General features: G+C 37.4%; 1 protein-coding gene across 1 annotated transcript in view; it reads right to left on the bottom strand.

Annotated features, from left to right (window-relative positions):
- PALLD (palladin, cytoskeletal associated protein) overlaps window positions 1-20,882 on the bottom strand; it is a 71,321-nt gene extending 50,439 nt beyond the window's left edge. Inside the window, exon 1 of the mRNA XM_026076136.1 lies at window positions 20,842-20,882. The gene's annotated coding sequence lies outside the window, so the exon portion shown is untranslated. The remainder of the gene's footprint in view (window positions 1-20,841) is intronic.
- Window positions 20,883-21,430: the final 548 nt, after the last annotated feature.

A 21,430-nucleotide genomic window follows, 5' to 3' on the forward strand; every position in this document is an offset into this window, starting at 1 on the left:
TAACACTACAACATTACTCATAACTTTTGTGACATTTATTCAGTCAATCTAATCCTAGCATGATTATATCTTGTTGGTATAGACCTAGTGAAGGAGTCTATATACCTGTCCTGTCATGCATTTAGGTTGTTAATCTCAAGGATAGTTGTGACAGTGAGAAGAAAGATACTCTGACAAGAGATAAAGTCAGACAATTCATTATGTGGTCACTTTGCATTCTGCAAACCTCACGGTATCTGAAGATGGCACCACATTAGGGATTGGTATGATCCAGAGACATTTGAAGATCTATTCAGAAAACTTTCCTCCCAGCTGTCTCCTGAGACAGTCTTTTCAAAGCACAGATATCTAGGGTGAAGCCCATCTCATGCATGAATTGGAGAATACAGCAAACTTTCACTGCTTCCCTGCCCTTGTCCTCTGGTACCTGGAACAGGGAGTGAGCAACTATCCCGTACATGTTAAGTGGCTCTAACCAGCTGGAGTTAGAGATTGTTCAGCTTTTGGACAAACTGCCTCAACTTTCTTCCGCAAACAGGCTAGTTCAAAGACAAAGCTCTTCTTAAGTGTCTAAAATATACAGTTTTATCAGAAAGATTTGCTATAAAAAAATACCAGAAGTGTCCTCAGCCTTTACACGTGTTGCAGTATTGCAAACAAACATTTCTGCAAAGAGCTGGAAAATGCTCAATTTATTGATGCCCAGCAGATACCTGATGGGCTACACTAGTCACAGAACTGAATGAAATCTCCACCACGCACTGACAGAGCAGCGGCAACAGAATATCTTAGTAAAATGAAAACACTTGGCAGTGTGGCCAGATGCACCTTATGTCAGCTACCGCATTTAGAAGAAAGAAAAGGGCTCCTTGTAGACTTTGCTATAGTAGTATATATAACTTTACCTGTTCATGAAGACTGATAACACCTTTTTGGTTTATCAACTTTTTTTCTACCAGCAATTTGTATCAACTTTGGTGATATCTGCTTGAAAAATACTTCTGTGACCTATTTTGCAGGGGGAACAGTCTCCTAAGGTACATTATCATAGATCTCCATTCACCTTGATGAACTGATTTTCTGAAATAAAATGCAGTTTTATAGAGCACTGCCACTTCTTATCTAACCAAACATGTACTTCAGGAGTGTGCGGGTTTGTTTGTTTTGGGAAACGTTTTCCCCAAAGTGTAATACAGACAAGAACAACGATGAGTCTCAAAATGTTACTGAAGTGCCCTTAAATATGCAGAGCTACTGCTTGCTGAAATTGCAAGATAAACATAATTATAATGAAGATGCTATAGAAAAATCCTGACTAAGCAGACGTTTTGCAACCTTACTCTTTGATTGAATCCTATACCTCACTACAATTTTCCCATTTTTTGTTATAAAACAAAAAAATGAATACCTATCAGCAGAATTACTAAACAAGGGCAAAAACTGTGCACAGTTTACACATGACAACACTGCAGTAAAGATATATTTTTAAATATTCCAAATTTATTCTGCTCCTGAACAGGCTGAACAGTTCTGACCAAGACCATTCACATTATCTATCATCACAAAGAGAAACACTGTATACTGAAATAACATATATTTGGATACAGACACTCAACTTGAATTAACTTACAGTGTTGACCACACATAATTTTAAACTTATTTCCACGGTAAATAGATGAAGTGATTTTACAGTGAGAATTTTTTTAATTGCTAACTGTACAGTGCATAGTGCTGAAAAGTGCAAATGGAATACTTTACATATAAATGACAGGGCATATAATTACTTTTGTACTCATAGTTAAGAGTGAAAATACATTCCATAAAGATGACTCATTTTAAATACTACTTATTTCTTAATTTATCAAATAACCTTGAGTATGGGATACTTATACAACAAAGACTACTTCCCTGAAGTAAGGTGTGCCTTAAATGATGTGTAAATTAAAAAAAAAAAAGTTACAAACAGTACAGGTAGGTGTGCGATGATAAACACTTGTTATGCCCAAATACTGTGTTAGTGATACTGAATGGCCTTTCCCTTCTCTAAAACTGTTTTGAAACTTGCTTAGCTCTCAGTGAAAGGAATCAGTCTTCTTACCCAGGGAAAATATGAGAAAGAAGCAAGTTTTATTTTCCCAGAATGAAACAGTAACCAATATGGTGACTGGCCTAAAACAAGGAACCATGCAGACTGGCGTTTCTCCTAAGAGGACAGTATGGATGCATCTACATTTGTGCTTTAGTTTGGATCAGAAGTGTGCTTTTGAAGCAAATCTTTCAACTATCCCCACTTAATGTTCTCCAATGTGCATCCTGGAGTGGTGTCTCAAGAACGTGAACTGGATTCCTCTCAGATGAGACTAATCTAACATACTCCAGCCACTAATGGGCATTCAGTCTATGGGAACAGTCTAGAGCTAGTTCAAATTAAAAAAAAAAAAAACAAAAAAACAAAAAAACACTCAAACTCAATGGCTCTGAAATGTGTACTGTAGATATCACATCCTCAGCATCAGCTACTTCACTCTATGGAGCCACTCCTGTTTCTCCATATTACTTGCTAATGKGGACATACACATACACAGTAGATGTATAAACTAGTAGGAGGTCTCTAGCAAAGCCACACAATCCAAAAGGCATTTTAAAATAAGTGTGTTTAGCACAAGTGGTTCTGGCTTAATATTTGGTGTGAAAGTCTCACAATTTCTGGGAAGTTAAATATATGTCTTGCTAAACAAATATGCTGAAAATAAGTCTCTACATTTAATTTGTTGGTCTTTAAAAAAAATTTTTTTTGAAGTATAGAGAATGCATAAGATACTAAAAGTGTATAAGATACTAAAAATAGGGAATGATGCATAATACTTAATATTTACACATTCAAAGACTATGCATGGGCCAGTCCTGCACAGCAAGGCACAGATTTTATTATTTAGTTTGCCTGCAGCTCACCTCCAGAATTCTATTAATTTCACTCCTTCATGCTGCCCTGCGGTAAAAACCTCCAAGGCAAAACAAACATGCCTTGCTGGTCTTCAGTTTGATCACAGGGCAGTTCGTAAAAAGCTAGTTACAAGAAAAATTGCGTTCTTCAGGATTTAAACCCATTTTGTCTGGCACCTTATGAAGGAAGATTTACTGACTTTACCAACTCATCATTCTGAGTACTCAGGCACCTTCTGTGACTAGTCACTCTCAGAGAGATGCTAGATGCACCACTTGTCTGACTGAGAGTCCAAAGTTCTCATCTGTCTCCCTACATTTTTCTCTCGGGCCACCATCACTTCTTCACCTCTCTTCTCTGAGCTCCAAATGTGCTAGCTAGGATTTCAGAGAGTAAGTCTTGTGACTTCTCATCCTACCTCACTTAAAATGCTAGCATGCTTCTCTTGTAAGGCATACTCCACTCTTTGGAAAAGGCTGGCCTAAAATATCCTTGACAACTACAGTTAGTTTTCTACTGGAAACTAAAGGATATGTCCTGCAGCTGTTAGAATGCATATGACCCTTGCCTCCATGGGCCAGTTACTAAAGATACTCTGTAGTCACAAATAAAACTTACACAGTACATTGATCCTTAATTAATTATTAATTAAGGATTAATCATTAATCACAATTAATTATTTGAAGGATCCAACTATTTCTTTTTTGTTTCAGGAAGAAACCGAAATGACACTAATTGGACATGTTACACACTAACTGAAGGGTTTGGAATTGGGATGATTTGAGATCAGTTAAATTATTAGACAATTCATATACATTATGATAATAATTTTATATAGAACAAGGAATGATTAAATGAAAGACAAAAAGATCATTTTAAAAYGTTGTGGTTTTTGTCACAGAGGACAAAATAAGGCAGATATATTTAAGTTCTCTAATCAGTAGTGTGGTATACCAGGGAAAGTGTTTGGGCACCCAGATTTGTAGGAAGACTGAGTTGATTGGTATATTTGTTTAGAGGAAAAAAAGTTCGTTTCCCTACACTCGTCCTTTTTTGCACGCCAAGATTCTAATGAGCACATACACTTAGACTTAATTACATTCTCACGCCCTAAAGGCAATGTTGTCTGAGACTGTCCATTTTTAGATCATTTCATAAACCTTCAGAGACTGCAGTTTTCCAAACTGATTTCAAGACTTCAAAATTAAAGTTACTTAAATAATAACTAATTTGCCAAGCCTTAGTCTTGAAAACGGGAAAATAAACTTTGCTAAACAAGAATTGATAGCACATAATTCTTGCTGTACACTGTCCAGGCAATACTTAATAGATTAGTTATGTCTGATGTTTTACACTGGGGAGAGCTTTTGTCCTCAAGAACCTAATACTAGAAATGCCATCTCATGATCCAAGTTTTTATTGTTTTGTTTAAATATCTTGCATGTAAAATCTGATTTGAAATTAAAATGAATCTGTAAGGCAAAAGGCCCAGCTTGATTAAGATACTTCATAATTGCAGGAAATGTTTTTTGACCCCTAATTGACTCAAACCTTTTTCTCATGATTATTTAGCAGCATGATCTACTTCCCTAATGAATCATTCAGAACGACTCAGAAAAGATCTGCATCATACTTGGAAATAGCAACAGTATCTTGCTATCATTTTGAAATCCTCTCTATATTAAATAGCTTTATATTTTTAAAACAGCCTCCAGATGTGAAGAAGAATGATGCTTGATTTGTGATAGGCCTAAAAGATTGCTTGCCTTTTTTCTGGCCTTGCAGCACTTAAGTTTACTGCCATGTTGCCCTATTTTTTCCAGCTGAAAGGAGACACATAAAGAAATAGTCTCATCATCTCATCTTAGGCATCTCACTTACATGAGAAGTGCAGCCTCCTACATAGTCAGTGAAGCCTCCAGAGAACAGTTCAGAGTGCATAAATCTGAGGCTAAATGTCAGAATGTAAGAATACCCTCTTAAAGAGGCATCTTCAGAAGTCATTCTAATAAAGCACACATTTCAAAATGAAGACAGGAGATTCAAATCCAAGCAGAAAACAGATGTAATGTCCAACATATCCTCACTGATGGAGGGGGAAAAAAAAAAAAAAATAAACCCTCCCCCAAATGCTTTTGCTTGCCCACAACTTAACTCCTAAGTCAACTGCAGATCTCATGATAGTAAATCACAGTTTCACAATCACACTGGACTAGCCCTCAAAGTTTTACAAATATGTATTAATTTAAAAGTACCAAGTAGTTTCTTTCATACACACTGCGTAAATAACTAGTATGAGAGCTATTATTTATAACTTATGAATTACATTGCTCCCAGTGCAGCTAACAAATGTACTCAGCTACTTTTGACAGGGAATATTCTTTTAGAAAGACTGAGTATCGGGGAGGATCTGTAGTTCCAACACTACCACACCCAGCTAGGGTCACCATGTAGGAGTAAAATTAATAGAAAAGGTCACGTTGTTCAACAGCATTACGAAGTAACATTGTTAGAGTCAGGAAGAAATTTTGTGATTATTTATCAAGACCATCAGCTGTAGAACAAAGAATTGAACAGAAACCAGGCGAAAGAGTTTTACTCATTAATAAAGGCACTTCAGTAGTCCTAACAAAGCTCAGAGAAGGTAATCAACACAAGATATGTTAAACTGATTTTAAACATCACCAAAAAGGCACAGTATCGCACTGTATTGCATATAAAGATGAAAAGATTTTTCAGACCAGAAGATCAGTTGGAACATGTATTTCAGGGTTGGTTTTAGCCACATAGCTTAAATGTTAGTACATCTGCAATGTAACTCTAAAAAGAGTCGTATCAACATAAACAACTTCTTTGTATTTTCTATCCTTTAACCAATCAGCAAAACAGTTAAATTAAAGGTCAAACAATGCTTTTCAGCACAGGAATACACATACTGTAAGTACAAATGCTMAAAGATACCCTAGAGTCTTTCTATATACCAGGAGCAAATTTGGCATTTACTTTTCCTGAGTTCAACCTGTTTTATTTCAATAAGATGCCCAAAAATCTTTTTATAATTATTTCCATTGCATAGAAACATAATCTCCTTGTATTAGTAAATTAGCTTGGTTAAATATAGCACGGAGCACTCATCTTTTATGGGGCATTTTCTCTGGTATGCAGCTAATATAAATAAAACGAGCAGAGAGAAGCTGGCAGTGTTCCACTGACATTACATCACTTTTCCTTAATAGGAGACTTCTCCGCAACTTAACATCTTGCTTTAAACACTCAGAGGTGTCCATAAAGTCTTCAGTGAGGATCATCATATAAGGCCAGCAGTTAACTGGAAAAGGACTAGAACATATGTTTGGAGCTCATGGTAAAATATTGAGGAGAACCTCTAATGAAAACCACCTTTAAACTGTCACCAATTGCACAGCAACAGAGTTGCATTAATATCTAACAAAAGGTATGTGTATATAATTCCAGTAAAAGGACAAAGTTCTAATTCCTATAACTTAACTTTAGCAGAACCAGGATTTCCTCTAGAAACCTTAGCAACCAAGAGAGGCCTAACCCACTGGTCAAACACAGGGGAAAAAAAGACAAGCATCTATTGTATTTTTTCTTGCTGATAACTCTTTGTGGCCCTGAGAAAGATAAACCCTCTATTTTAATACCATGGGTACCATCCTTCATCTCTAGTATGTGACATTATTTTGAAGATAAATTAATTATTGTAAAATATTACATGATATTCATTTACTAAGAGCAAGATGCTGCCGCCCATACACATGTTGAGCTTTTCACCACAAACAATAGGACTCCTTGATTGTACATGATAAAAATGATAAATGAAATTAGGAATAAAATCCAGTGGCCCTGCAAGGTCTTTCTGAGAAAAAAATGGTCCTTGCACTCAAATTATTGCCTCAGTTACTGAGATTGCTTTTCATCTCTCTGTATAGGACACAAACAATACGGTCTAGCAGTCAACATAGCACATGAAAAATAAAATTGCCCAGAGAAATTTATGTTCATGCTCATGCTATAATGAATGTAAACATGAATTCCAGTTATTGTATTTCTAATGTGCAACTACTGAGCAGTAATCCAAATCCTGCTTCAAATCTGTATGCAGTATTTGTTGGCATGGAATTTTACTGAGAACATAATTCATCTAGGCACTGTCACACACAAAAATGTATTTACCACAGCACAAAAAGTCAGAGTAGGTCATTTAGTCCTCTGCATTTTCCAAAAAAGCTGAAGAGGAGTTCACCGAGTGGCTCCCGCTGCTTTTAGTGGCAACTGTGTAGCATACAATCTTTGAAAATTTACAGTAAACATTGCCATGTTTATGTCAGTGATAGGAAAGAAAATGCAAATCCACTATAGGTATGCAGTCAATAAATGCAAGATACAGTACATTGAATACCACCATGAATGCTCTCATTCAGGAATCATGTGGTCTTACACCACTATTTTCTATGTGTCCCACTTACTCAGTAAGACATGTCTAAACATTTCTATGTGACCTTTCCTGTCCTTTTACATCCAGTTGTGATGGCACAACAGCAGACTGGACAAGTGAATTAAAAGTTGAAAGTAACCCTGGATTTTATTTATTTATTTTTAACTTGGATCAGTTCACTGCTTCAGATTAAAGAGCAGCAACACAAAGGGTTCTGCTGGTGCAACAGAGGGTGGTGCTTGTCCAGAACAACCTTAGAGTCAGACCTTCCACAGCTGGCATTGGAAGGGAATTCCTCATCAGCAAGGCAGGGTTTGTGAAACTATACCTTCAGTTTGCTATAGCAGAGGATAAGCAAAAACTTCTATATCCACTTTATTTCTGAATGACGGCATCCAAAGACCTTTATGTTTTAATTCATGCACACATGACTTCCCATTTTTAATCGAACTGCCCTAAAATTCCTGCAGTTCTTAATGTAAATAAAGCCAAAGTTTAAGTTACAACAGAGAGAAGTGATTTTAAACTAGTTATAGTGCACAATGATTAAGTCATGTAAATTTCACCTCCATCACGGGTCTTGCCTAAAAATTTCAAACAGATGATATTTGTGCAGCATTAACACACTCTCTCCAAGTAGTGGCCTCCATTTCACTAAAAATGGCAATGTTTAACTTAAGGCTTGATGGTCAAAGGTATAAATAGCAATATTCACCTGACCAGTTCCATCTTTGGTGTACTTTTATTGATCAGTGAGTGAACTGGTTCCTTACTAAACAATTCAGTTTTCTTCATTCTAAAACTATGTGCAGAATCATTAGCATCAGTCAATGCTCATTTTTTAAAATATCTTTTTTCCAGTGATGCCAATTAATGCCCAGACCTCCTTTTCAGAAAAGGGAAAACAGAAGAAGTTAAATTAACCTCAAAACACAGATTTGCATAACATGGCAGCTTTATTTATCTAACATAAATCAAATTTAAGTTATGACAAAACTTAACCAAACCCTGCTGATCCCTGGATAACACAATTCCTGCTGAGTAAGTTGTTATAATTCTCAGTTAATCTCAACTATTGTCCTAAGTTGCATCGTCAATTTGGAAGCAGAGAAAACATCTGCCAAAATGAGCTTTAATGGAAAAACTTCAGCTGAGAGTCACTCTTGCTCATCTCTCCTAGCCCTATGATTATACAAGTCAGCGTACAATCCATAGCAACCAGGAGAGGAACTGATATGCTAGCTGGCCACATACACATCATAGCTATCATCTTTTTGCTTTCAGGCAAAGTCAGGCAATCTATGTATGAATCTAACTCCATTCAAAGTCAACAATTTAAATGTAAATTTCATCAATATATTATAAGAATGTTTCAAATTTTAGTTTCTGCTTTTGGAATAAATTTTTCAGGTGAATTAAGTATCTCAGTAATTTGCCTGAATTAAAATGGCATGGAAATACTGGGAGATGCAAAGGTTTCATATCCAGATTCCCAGATAAGTCCCATCAGCAGTGATGAAAAATGATAAACGGCTGTTTAGCATTTGGTAGTACAAGTGAAGTGAGTCAATCTCAGTTCTATTCCCAGAAAAGTTGTCACAAAATCTAAAAATATCACCATTGATCTCAACCCTTATGAGCAGATCTAAGTAGTGAAGACATACAAATTCTCACCCCTGGAAGATGTCCCTGTTTGTAAGACAGCGTGGGAAATTTTCTGTGGATGTTATCTCAGTTTCCCAGGTGTCATACTGCAGTCTTTTACAAGTCTTAATTAAATACTCTGATCCCAGGGAATGCTCATCCTGGCATACAAATCCAGGTAATTTAAATAACAGCGAGGAATGACATTTGCTGCTTCAAAAAAAGGAATAGAAAAACCTTCCTATTGAACAGCGTGGCACAAGTCATGCTGTCTTCAACTGAACTTTTAGGCTATGAATAAAATACAGCATTAATTCTCTTTATTCTTAACAAAGCACCTTTGCACTGAAAGCAGAAAAGCCTACCAGCGTTATAGAACAGAGATACATATAGAGTGTTTTTCCAATTTACTACCTGTACTTGCACTGTTGATTCTAGATGAAAGGAAGAGATGGAAAACAAAGATTCCAAGAATGAAAGAATAGGAAAAATCACTTCAGCTACCGAAGATACAGCTTTATTATCTGTGGAACAAGAAGAGTTAACACTGCTATAACATTTGTTTCTCATTAGCTGCACATATGCCGTAAAGCAGGGATATTTCACAGCATATTTTGCAAACTGCCTCCCCCAGCTGCATAGCCCGGAGAGTCCACTGGAACATGCCACAGATCCTGCAGCCCATGGGTCTGGGATTTCTCTCAGAAGAAACCAGGGTAAGCAAGGGACTCCGGTCTTGTTTCCAAGTGCACCAGCACTGGAGACTCAGCACTGTGGGTTACACTCTGCAGTACATTTGCGGTATATAATGGAAGCAATGACAGTAACATCAGATATTAGTGTACTAGAGGTTCTCATAACATCAGTAGAACTCGTTCATAGTCCTGCCATCCAATGAAAAATGTTAGAATATAGCCCAGTTTGCTCATTAAAAAAAATAGGGTTTTTTATTCACTCATATTCTTGTTCTGGAAGACTCCCCTCCAGTCTTCAAGTTTTGTTAAAGTCTTTGATATGAAATTTTGTATCATTAGCTAATCCATCATAGAGCACAAAAAAAAGCACAGTTCTCTCAATGGATAAGTTTTTTTGCTAAATGACTAAGGAAAAGACCATAATATGCAACCTGCAGAGATCCATGAATGTGTATAATAGTTCCATTTTCTGGTATAATTAATACATTTTTAGCCTCTTTCATAGTTCACACTGTGTGAAGTTCTTGCTTTATTACTGCTATTCAATGATTTAGCCACCTTAGCGTAAGAAAAATTATGAAGATAGTAACTTGGCCTAGTATGCAGAATTGCAGAAAAATTAATAAATTTATATTAAAACATGAATTGTGCCTTGCAAAACTGGCATAAGAACACTGGAAGACAAAATAAATTATATCTTGAGAAAGATCAGACAATGAAGCCTAAGAAGAAATTCTGCCACTATCAGGTGAATAATAGCTTAAAATGCCTAGAAATGTTACATAAATCAGAACATATCTCCTTCAAATGGACACTAATAAGTACAATTTAGTTGACTGTGGCTTAACAATCACTCATATTTTATTTTCAGTAGTATTTTTAGCCTACCATACTGCAGTCTAGAAATGTTGGTGGGTTTCTCCTCTAGTTTGGACTAGGAAACTGGTGATAAAAGAATCAGCTGGGCTTGTCTGAAAAGGAATTATACCAGAACAGATACTTTTACCAGAATAGATGCTCCCAATTAACGACTTAGGAGTACACACTTATTCTAGGACAGAAGCATCCAAGTTTAGAACTAATGAGGCATAGCCAAGTAAACACTTTCCAGAGAGAAATTATTACAATTTTGCATTATTCCCAGCCATAGTCTGACCTGACAAAGACACGCATATGAATACGATGTATAGCATCACTGTTTCTCACTGTGTGTGACAACCAGAAGGTCAGTGTGTTAATTCATCAGCCACAGTAAATGTAATCCTAATTTTACTGGGAAAAAAGATCCAGAAGATGCATTTACTCATGTCATAGATAAATCTCAATAATTAGTATCTCAGAAAAATGAGATTTGATTAGAAAGACAGTTATCACAGATACTTCGGCAATATACACTATTATTACAGTAAAACTACTAATATTTTCTGAACAGGCATTGAAATGGTTTCATCAAACCAAAATCATGACAGTTTTTTTTTTAAAACACATGCCCTTTTCCCCACAACATGCCAATCTGCACATCAATGTGCAACATTTGAATGACAGGAATCTGTACAATGCAAGATAACAGATAGGAAAAATATTATGTACAATCAGTAATTCGCATGACAACTGATTAATTTAGACCTGAACGGACACATCCAAGAACATCCAAGGGACAATTCTGCAACACTGAACTGTTTCTCACATCGATCAGGGCAATATGTTTTTCATGTGTCCGACAGCTTCCAAAAAGCCCTTAATGTTAAGCTACTTTTCATCATCACCTCTTTCATATCCTTTATGCAGGATACTAAAATTACTTTTAGCAACTATGAAACACACACAAAAGCTTAATTTTTTCCACAAGCTTTGCCAGTGGGCAATGGTTTTAGTATTAGAAAATTCAGGGCTTTTACTAAGGGCAATTAATTGAGAAACTAATCAAATTAGTAGCTTCCTTCCTTTTTAAGTGACTCACATCAAAGACAATTTCATTCAAAAGAGTGGACAACCTATAACAAAAGTCCTGAGGAATCTGAGGTAATTAAGTAGAGGAAGCATTTGAGAATAATCTCAACAACCAACAACAAAGATTAACATCAGTATCTTAGGAAGCTTGACAGCAGATTTCTGTGATTCTTATTTGAAAAACATGTGAATAGTACCTTTCTAATTAATGGAAATTTAAAAAAAAAAACAAAAAACCTGTGCCTCAGATAGAGAGTGATACAAGACAGAAATAACTTGTCCAAGAGATGAAATTCTTTGCAAATCCATAATTAAATAATACTTAATATGCTTATAGGTTAAGGAAATTGTGTCTCTGGCATCATTGATGGTCTTTATGATAGAAAAGATTTTCCCAAACATCACAGTTTCAACTTTAATTAGTCAATCCTGTATTATTCTGCATAACCAACTTTGCACTGTCAGCAGTGGAATATTTTGCAGACATACCAAACTTTTTGGAAAAAGGGGGGATACTTAGTAAAATATTTCCGATCAATTTTGTATGTTCATACGAATTCTCTCAAAGAAAAAAAGAACAAAAACACACACACAAAACTCATCCACTTCAGATCAGCTTCCCACATAAATGTATTCTAATTCTATTCTGCTCTGCTCTTTATCAATGAGCTTGTTACTTTAAATATTAACCCTGCAAGCAGTTGCTCTAATTCAGTGCACATTCAAGAATACACTCAGTAAACAGGGCATGACTTTTGCATTTGCTGGCATTAATGCTTAAAACACAAGCATCTATCTTCTTAATCCAAAAAAGGACATAATGTGACCACTGTTTCTTATTTGCAAACTGATAATTAGCCTTATTGGCACACAGAGCTCTTTTGTAATTCATTATAACAACTATCCCTAGGTCACTCCTCTTCTCTAGTTACAATTTACCAAAAAAGCCCAAAGTTTATAACCAACAGAAATGCTAACTTTGCAAAGTTACAGAAATACTATAAAGCAATCTTCACAAATGGTCAAAGTGAAGATGAAATAGTCTTGCTTGGCAGTTTGTAGGAGCAGCAGACTGCAGTTAGAGGAGGATGAAAACAGAAGTATTTTGTTGCCTTTCACTAAAAAAAAWGCTAAATCTAGCATTAAAAATATTAATACTTTTTCTGAACTGAATGTTTCACCACTCCTAAAAACAAAGAGCCATGCTCATAGATAATAATCAAATCCTTGTAAGAAGTGTAGGAACAGCTTGCTTCATCTCGAGACTTGCATGGCAAAAGAACCTGAAACTGCAGTCTGTAGCAGAACATCCACACTTGTGTGTGTGTGTGTTTCTGGGGTCCGAATTTCTTGATACTCCTTCTGTCAGTCTGCAGAGTTCCCCAATCATTTGCTTGAGATCCAAAAAATTCCAGTGAAGTATTATAGACCAGCTAGGTACACTGAAGCTTAGACAGTCAACAGCAAAACCCAGGACATTTAAAATGACAGCTCATGCTCCAGAAAGCATTGTTTCTTTCCTTAAAAGATTTCCCAGAATTGAAACGAGGTCGGTGATCCCAGGCTAACCATGATGCATGTGGTCAGGGCTGAGCTTCACTGTGCTGAGAACGATTCCCCAATACCCTGATCTGTTGAGCACACGACGCCTTGCGACATCAAGGCAAGATGCCTGCAGCATGTCACATCCAGGGCTCCACACAAGGCTGATTTGTTGCTTGAAGCTGATTGTTGAAGGCAGCCACACGATTGGGAGGAGAGCAAGGAAAACATGGCACAGAGATCCTGATTTTTGAGTATGCTGCTCATTTTTCTGGATATTTTATATGATTCAGATAAATGCCATTATTCACTTTTCAGACTATTAATTGGCTTGCACTCTTGCTCTCTTTTTAGCCAGCTATTAAGATGACCACTAAATTTTGAAAGGATGGGAACACAAAAACCTAGACTTTCAGAACCAGTAGTATCATTTTTGTTTCTAACATATCAGAAACACTTCAGGATACTCTGTTTTTGGGGCTATAGACAACCACAGAACTAACCTCACAGTCAGCAGCTGGAAGTTCATTCTTTGTTTCAAAAAATGTTGATATATCATTTTGGTTTTATGTTAATATGCACTATTTTTTCTTTCCTTCTATGTAGGCAAATATACATGCAACACGCAACTAATTCAGTTGCACTTATGTGAAAGTAGATTCAGGAAAAAAAAAGGCAAGTTTAGAAAGCTCTATGTCCTATGAGCACAAATATTCCTAAAATACAACTGATGTTAAAATGCTTAAAAAAAAAAAAAAAAAAAGGAAAGAAGCAGTTTTAGGGGGTGTTTTTAATACAAAGCAGAAAATGGAAGCAATCATTTTCCAGAAATTCCTGATGAACAACTTAATAAAATGTTAAGCAGTTAATAACCTTAAAATCTCTAGCAAAAACATCAAAAGCTACTAAAGATAAAAGAATGGAAACCACATGTAACATCCTGGAGACTCATAAGACAGCATAATGTACTTTCAATATAGCTTGAACTTCCATAGTCTCACTTTATAAATTGGATTGCATATGTCTTCAGAAACTGACAGGAGAGGTGTCTCTCTTTTTACCTTATGCACAGATCTCTAGATTTTTATAAAGATATAAAAATATGAACATTTACAGGAAATATGTAGTCTGTTGGCCTGATGGTTGAGTAATTACTTGATGAATACGTGAGAAGCCCAGACGTTCTTTTCATGGAAATGTGTGAAGACATTTGTAACTGTGCATCAATGCTCTCTGGCAGTGTGGCTATCAACACCCCTTTTCAACCTTCTTTACATAATTTTGTTTTAGGCACCTCAGATTTGCACGGAAGTAAATGGCATCATCTTGCAACAAACAGACTCGCTCTCAGTAACATAGTATCAAGTAACTGATGCTTTCATTTAACGCCCTAAAAATTTTGACAGGAAGCAGAAATCACACACACAAATAGAGAGTTCATAAAAAAAAATCCCATCCACAAATTATTATGACCGCCTCTGAGTTTTTCCAAAGCCCCACTTGTACTAAAAAATTCACTAGATCTTTGGTGATTGTGCAATACAGCCATAAATCAGGGTGCCCTCCTGAAACCTTCAAACATGGAAAACAAAGGCTTTATATTTCAGAGCCAAAATAAGTACAGTGAGGTGGGCTGGAAGAAATACAGCACCACTGGGTTTCTGTGTAAGGAAACACTCCTTTAAATTTGTGCAAAACTTTCTACGTTGCCTTGGTGAATCTGCTCTGTTAGCCAAAGCTGGACTTATTAAAATTGTTTTGCACTTTAATACCTGCTTTAAACAAATCATCCCCATGAGTCAGATACAGATTTTTACTGATGCTCTGTATGGACACACACACACACACACATATATACTTACACAGTTACATATATATGCACATGCAAACAAACTTGCAGTATCTCCTCTTAAAAAGAAAAAGATACAAAAGATATATATCTTCTCTCATAAAAAAGATGTGCACTATGTACTTTTTTTGAAGTTAGACACATGCGTTTTACATACCATCCATATGTACACACGCACATGGTCTTTGAACGAGGACTGAAAGAAACAATTTGGTTTCTAGCGATTGCTTTCAAACTGTGATTCAGCCTATTCAGAATAATGAATTCTGCCATGGAGTAAAGAATTTAAAAGACAACAAAATCCAACAACAAGAAGAACATAATGATCATTTCTTAAGGAATAGCTCTTCCAAGACGTGAGTAAGGTGCAAAAATGGGCAGGACCAAGCCCAACTTAAAGCTTGGCCTAAAAACACCAGGTTGGCTCTCCTGGGAAAAGTTGCTGTAACACATGCAGGTCTTGATTTAAACCAGATTTCTGTATTCAGTGTGGCTGGAGAACTGGGGTCATACTTTTTAAATGATTCTGTAGCAGAAGAATCACAAAAAAGCAAAATATTCCATAACCTTTTTCTATTCACTAGAGCCTAGGCAGGAACTCATAATGAAGTTTCTCCAGACCACTAGATACTGCCTGGATGCATTTTTTGCTCTCTGAAGTAGATTCTTCTTCATCGTAAGAGAGAACTTCTTTTTAAATTTCAATTTAAAAATTAAACCCTGATGAAAGAATCTTCATTTAAGTTCTATGTTTTTGATGCAAAGTTCAGTCATTTTCTTGTAAATGCAAAGATTAAAACAATCCTGACTGAGACCATAAAAGCAAGGAGTTAAATACTGATGTTGTATACTTAATTCCCTATGTTGTCCCACATTTACATGCGTGCCTTTGATACTGTGCTGCGCTAATGAGCACAGTAGCATACAAGATGAGAGTATCATCTTCCATTCTGAATTTGATACATTTCGTTGGTTGATATAGATGTTAACATTACTAGAACAGATTTTTGTGTGTTAATCTATTTTTACATTTCAGCCTGGAAAAAAAAAAAGTAATGACATTGCCAACGAAAACCAAATATCTTTTCCTGTACATTTCTGCTGGCTGACACATCATGTCTGCAAATAAACGTCTTTCTCTAGAAAGTCTTTTCATTACACAAAACCACCAGGACGAATGAAACACGTGCCACGTTATGAACATTTACCAAAATTTGGATACTTTGGCAACACAGTATTGCAGCTCCTTATACACAGACTCAACTCTTAACTAATTAACTCTTTTATATTTTTAAGGCTGAAGTATGAACTCAAGTTGACATTGTCACTTCCTGTTTTAAATATTCTATACTGGATCATAAGAAAATAAGATTCATTTCCTCACGCTTACATTTTAGAACAGCACATGTAACACAGACCATATTCTGAAACTGGTAACAGTACAACCCTGAGCCCATTCCAGAGCGGTATGTTCTGGAGATGCAAAGAAGCTGGAATAAAACTCCCCAGCCTCATAAAAATGCACTGAAAAGAACTGGAAGGACTTCTGGATAATTGCTACCAAAGGGCAGTTTAGGCTAATGCCATGACCTAGAAGTTTATCTAAGCTAATCAAAGATTTCTCATTCAGATCATCCCTGGAGATATACTGAAACTGTGGCAAGGAAAGTCAGTTGCTCTGTGACTCATCTCATGCTGGTGTTCTAGACAGAGAAAGGCCTAATAATAAATAGAGTCCTCTGTATGTTTTTTTTTCTTTTTAATAAACACATATATTTTTTAAAACCTTCTTCCCTTTGTGGAAAGGTAAAGTGGTGGGGAGTGCCATACAAAACACACTAACTACAATCACTCTCTGCTTCAATAAAGGAAGCACAAACTTCCCATCTTGGCAAGGGCTAAAACATCTCAAGCAGATGGGAGAATGACCATGATAAATGTCTAAACAGCAATGTGGAAGAAAAATACTTCCTAACTTTTTTTTTATTCATATGCTAATCCAGAAATTGTATTTCAGATATGTGAAAAGAAGAGCCTTAATTACTGGTTGTCCTTCTATGCTAATGATGGTGGTATAGAAAGCAATATATTTTTTTTTAAGTTAAATGAAATCCAAAAAGTTAAATGATACGTAAAGCTCAAGTGACTTGCAGTCAAAAAAGACTCCCCTTTTCATTTTCTATAGATTAAGAGGTTAAAATGAGTCTTCTGAGCATATTACAACTTGGTTAATAATTAGTCTATATTCTTCCTAATTCTTCCAGATTAATGTATTTTCACTATGAAATCATTGCTTGGTATTGCAGTTGTGAAGCTTCACTCCAAAGGGAGCTTTATTACATAATCTAGCACTAAAATTCTATCTGTTAAAAATATGGGAATATTTCCAAGATGGAAGATGATTCATGAATACAAAATTCCATAGGCACATTTTGATTAAAGAATATTCCCAAGATGAAAGATTTCCAGCCAATGATTGTTATCAAGAACATATGGGACTATCAGGTAATCAATATGCTGCACATTACCCTGATTTTTTTAAATAGGAAAATAAGCATCTTGGGGCCACCAATTCTTTTCAGGTCAGTAAAGGTCCAGTAGACTCCAAAGTATTAAAACACTCCTTTTTTGAAGAGTGAACAGCAAATGAACATAAGACATTTCATACAGAAATTATATAAGTAATTGTACACATGATTATCGTCATCTTTCAGACAGACAGCTTCTTCTCATTGTACCCCACGCACTTCTTTTATCTACACATTTTCATCTTGGAAACTCACATTTTAGAAGCAAAGGTCTTTCTCTTCATATCTTTCAGGTTTAGTGTCCACCACTACTCATAACCTACAGGAAACAGTGCTTTACACACTGAGAAAATCTATATACATGACATCACACTGATTGATGCTCTACTCTGCTCTCAGGACCCTGGACCCACATTAATGTTAGCATGAATAAAATCACAAAACAGCGGCTTTGAATAGAGTTTGTTGAGGAATGCATTTGCATTTGAAGAATACAATAATTTCCCTTCAAATAAATGATTTTACAGATCAGTTTACTTTGCCCAGCTGAGAAACACTTAACTTCAAATAAGAGGAGTCTCTCACCAATCATTTCAGAGCAGAGTGTAAGTAGATATAAAGTCAATAGAGGAGAGAAAAGGAATTCTTTATTTCCGTGGGCTGATCAGCATCCCACAGGCCAGCTCCAGCTAGACTGCTCCCTTTGTCTTCTGATACTCAGAGCCCAACAGCTGAGCATTACTCATCACATTTACTGCTGTGCCCTCACAGACACGGAGCCTTGCAGTTCTAACATAGCTGTTAGAAACTGCTGCTGCAGCCATACAGACCAAAGTGGATCACAAAACTGGAACTCCACTCCTGCTTCTGCAGAGGTTGGGCTATCCTGCCCTACACAACTCTCCCCTACGCTCAAAAACTTCTCCAGTGCAGAGCAGAGAACAGAGAGCTGTCTCCTTTTGCCTGGAACTGTAGCTCTTCTGTGCTGTCTAAACTAAGCAATAATTGCTATAAAGTACAACTTTGCAGTCTTATATGTTCCAGTGATCACAGGGTCCCTGCAAAGAGAAACCAGTAGGCTCTGCCTAGTCTGAAATAACAGATCCAGTACACAAGCATCCAGCAAGATGAGCTTGGCCAGAACAATATATACAGCTGTTCTGCTCTTACAAAGAAAGAGAAATGGAAAAACAATCTGAACATAATAAAGAATTTTATAGGACTTCATTATGTATGAGAGCATAAAATATACATTCTTACCCTAGTGCTTTTTAATGGCATGCTGATGCCTCTAGCTGCTTATTGTTACTTAAAGCAAACTTTAAATTTGCAGAAGAGTTTTTCACTGGGAAAAAAAAAAAAAGTGCTTGGTCCTCATAAAGCTACAAGAAAAGCTATGCTACACATATCTGCCAACTGCTAATAAACCATTACCACACATCTACCATTCTGATTTTAGGAAAATTTTTATAATGTCACATTCCAGTGCAGGGTAACTCTTGGCAAATCCTGACTTTGTGATAAATGGTTTCAGCTATCATTCTCAAAGATGACAGAAATGTTGTTTTTATCCAGATGAGACACTGTAATTCCAGCAAAACCTACCTGTGTATTTCTAAGAGTTTCAGAAGTTATAATCTGTATATGTCCTACCCAATCTTCCTCATTCTTTTATTCAGACTCTCAACCTTCTACCCCACCTTTTCCCACAGGGCTTCTCCTTCTGTCCAGGAAAATTAGTACTGGAATACTATTTCCTAGACAGATCTTTCAGGATTCCTTGTCCACTAAAAGCAGGACACAACAGAATTTCTCTTAGAATCCTGTTCTCACAAGAATTTGACCCGTTTTTCATAGTCAAATGGTTTAGATACAATCAACGGACAAGGGCTGAGAGTCACTGAACTTTTTATGTGTTTTTTCCATCCTCCTGTTATCAGTTATGTATCTTAATCCTTCTATGTCTGGTATGTACTGTGAATCACAGACCAGCTCTGGATGCCAGTGCTAGATGCCTGAAAACTGTTGGGCTTCCATAAGAACATCATCATAGTTTTTTCCCACCCCAGAACTCCAGTGGGTTTTGGTGTGCAGAGGCTTGTGAGTGGACATACTACTTTCCATATAATATATAATACATCCTATGGAGTTTATATCATAAAGACAGGTTTGCTCCCAGGAATTGTGTTTCCAGTTCAATACAGCCACAGAATACCGTGGAAAAACACTTTCTTGACCTCAAAGCCTAACAAAACATAGAATGTGTCCACTCCTATTTTTAGATGTATGCTCTGTAGTGCCATATTCCTTAATCTAAGGCTGATCCAAATGTTCCAAGAGCAGACGTTGGTTTCTCTTTGATGGCCAATGCATATCTCCACTTTCCAAGTTTCTGTAAACACATCATTATAAGGAAGGCCAGTCTTACTTTTCCCAGCCTCTTTCTAATTATGTGCCTGCTGCCAGGAAACTTTCACGTATTTTTTCTGCCTTCACTACTAAAATTTAAACAAATGTCTGCTACAGACCTAAAAAGAAAGAAATTAAAAAACCCTCCAAAGCAGTTTCTGTTATAAGTTGCAAAGTTACTAGGTAACACTAAATTCCTTTCAACACTCAATTATAAACATTCGACAAAAAAAGTCAGCAAGAGTATATCAATGCTAACTCACCAAATATGTCTTCCTTACAGACTGAAGAATTCCACAGTACAAACAAAAAGTTTCGATTTTGTTTTAATTTTGGTAACAAGCCACGGTAAGTTTCCTAAGACACCAAGTCTCTTGCTCATGGCCAGCTCCCTTTTCATCCACGAGTACCACTGGGTTCCTACAAAGCAAGCTGCTAATGCACTCATATTTTACTGCTTTGTCACGTCTGCTAACAACTGGTTTAGCAAGTCTTTAGCTCCACAGATTCACACAGCTGCTGCCGCCACAACAGCATCCCATCCGTATTTTGGAACGCCAAGCAGATGCCGAAGTCGGCAAATAAAGCGCATCAGCCAAACTCCCATGCAGTTACGGACGACGTGGATAACTATTGTTGAAAGGGGCAAGAAAGCGCCACGCGAAAAAGAAGTACTTGAAAGGGACCCAGGCAGCCCGACCGATTGCTGCGAGACTTCATTCGCCCCGACCTCCCACTTTCCATCCCCGTTCTCGCCATGCATTCGCCGAATCGGAAGAAAACCCGCCAGGACGAGCCCCAAGAGCGTCCAGCCATCTTACCTCTCCGCGCCGACGCGGGCAGCCACCGCACAGCCGAGCGCCGGCGGCCGGGCCGGGGAGCGCGCGAGCAGCGGCGCGGCGCGGGGCGGAGCGGAGCGGAGCAGAGCGGCCGCAGGTACCCGCGCTATATAGGGAGGGCTCGGCGCAGCGGCCCCGCGCCGTGACTCAGGGAGCCGCCGCCGCCGCTTCCCACTCCTGCAGCTTCACGTTAAGAGTCCCGCAGCCCTGCGATCCCCGGCGCGCGCGAGAGGCGGTACCAGGCGGCTGCGAAGAGCGGCAACGGGGCTTTCCGACTCGAATCGCCATCGGGATCGTCTCTCTCTGCCGCGGCAATCTGCTCCGTTGCAATGACTCTCCCCTTGGAGCAGCGAGGACTGGGACTTTTGGACACACTTTTTGCCAGAAAGGCTCAGGTCCCATGCTGCCACGCTGCTAAGCTTGCTCTCTCCCCTCCAGGATATCTGTATCCACATCCAGTAGAAATAATAGAGAAACTTCCACTAGGTCAGATCAAGAGCTGCCTAGCAGAGCAAAGGGAACATCCTCGATTCTGTGATACTGCCTTGCAGCAGCACAAAAGTTTTGCCAC

Source organism: Apteryx rowi, unplaced genomic scaffold, assembly GCF_003343035.1.
Source record: "Apteryx rowi isolate R43461 unplaced genomic scaffold, aptRow1 scaffold_427, whole genome shotgun sequence".
In the NCBI taxonomy this organism is placed as follows: Eukaryota; Metazoa; Chordata; class Aves; order Apterygiformes; family Apterygidae; genus Apteryx; species Apteryx rowi.